At 53.9% G+C, this 1,166-nt stretch overlaps 1 long non-coding RNA gene across 1 annotated transcript in view; it reads right to left on the bottom strand.

The window, feature by feature from the left end:
- Window positions 1–1,103, bottom strand: part of LOC123522275 — a 66,066-nt gene extending 64,963 nt beyond the window's left edge. The window contains exon 1 of the long non-coding RNA XR_006680547.1: window positions 850–1,103. This is a non-coding gene — a long non-coding RNA (uncharacterized LOC123522275). The remainder of the gene's footprint in view (window positions 1–849) is intronic.
- Between the last annotated feature and the right edge of the window lie 63 nt (window positions 1,104–1,166).

Here is a 1,166-nt window from a genome sequence, read left to right as displayed (position 1 = left end):
AAAGCTCAGTAGGCAAAATCCCCTGCTGAGTGTAATAAGAGTATAGTAAGTGATTAACTATTATTAACGCCATTTCTTCTTTAGCTAGCAATTATCATATATTATGAGTAGTTAGCCACACTATCTTATGTGACCCTCAGAAAAATCTTGTAGGGCACATCAGAAATTTATAATTACCTTCTTTTTATAGACACCAGGAAGGAGACCTGGATGCTTTCTGGCTGACATTGATATACCAGTAAACCTTTGGGTGGGGCTGAACTAGCACACAGAACTTTTGACTTCGGCCTGTTAACTGGGAGAACTGTGAAGCCTCCGGGGCAGAAAGGGAAAGTCAGAAACAGGGGTTCTGCGTGGACCGAACCTGAAGCCGCCATTAGAACGGAATCTTCCTTCAGGTAGGGCTCAGAAGTCAGGAGTCGGATCACAGCCAGAACGACGACGGGGTCTGTTTTCAGGCACACCTACTCACTTTTAGTTCTCTTGCGCAACCAACCCTTGCCCTCCGTCTACTCAGGCTCTGATGTCCTGTGAAGTTTCTGGGGCAGCCCGGTTGGAACCAACTTCCAATAACCTTCTCAAGACTGATTCACTTCCCCAGCCCTCCCCCTCGGCTCCGTGGTCATTTACTTGCATCACACCCTGCAAATCCTCCCTTTTCCCCCCTTTTGCACTCCTGGGCGCCTCCCTTCCCTCTCCCTCACTCTTCCCTTGTCCCTGCACTGCCCCCCCCTCAACCTCTCCTAGCCGCCCCCTTTGTCTGCTACCCCCACTCCTTCCACGGTGGGGTGGCCGGTGGTCTCGCAGCCTGGAGCCCGAGCCTCGCCCCGCCCTCTGCTGGGCACCTACCTGTGTTCTGCAGCCACGAGCACTCCTGGTGCCCCTCAGAGATCTGGGGTCCCTCTGCCTCAGGCCGCCAGCTTCTATCCTGGGCCTGCAGGCTGGGCATGTCTTCCAGCTCATTGCCACTTTTTCCGCCTTAGCGTTTCAGACTAGGTAACTGATGACAAGACATGGGGGGTGGGGTCAGCTGTGCTTCCCGCCCGCAGCCTCCAGAAGTCTACTCTCAGACCCCAACATTGCAACAAAGAAACCTCAGACTTGGGTGCGTGAAAACCAGTGAAGGACAGGAGGCGAAAACTTCAGCGCGGCCCCAGCCCGCAGCC

The sequence above is a fragment of the Echinops telfairi genome, unplaced genomic scaffold (assembly GCF_000313985.2).
Source record: "Echinops telfairi isolate 266 unplaced genomic scaffold, ASM31398v2 ScPeMD7_5167;HRSCAF=5991, whole genome shotgun sequence".
NCBI lineage: Eukaryota > Metazoa > Chordata > Mammalia > Afrosoricida > Tenrecidae > Echinops > Echinops telfairi.
This window is presented reverse-complemented; position numbering and strand designations above follow the sequence as displayed.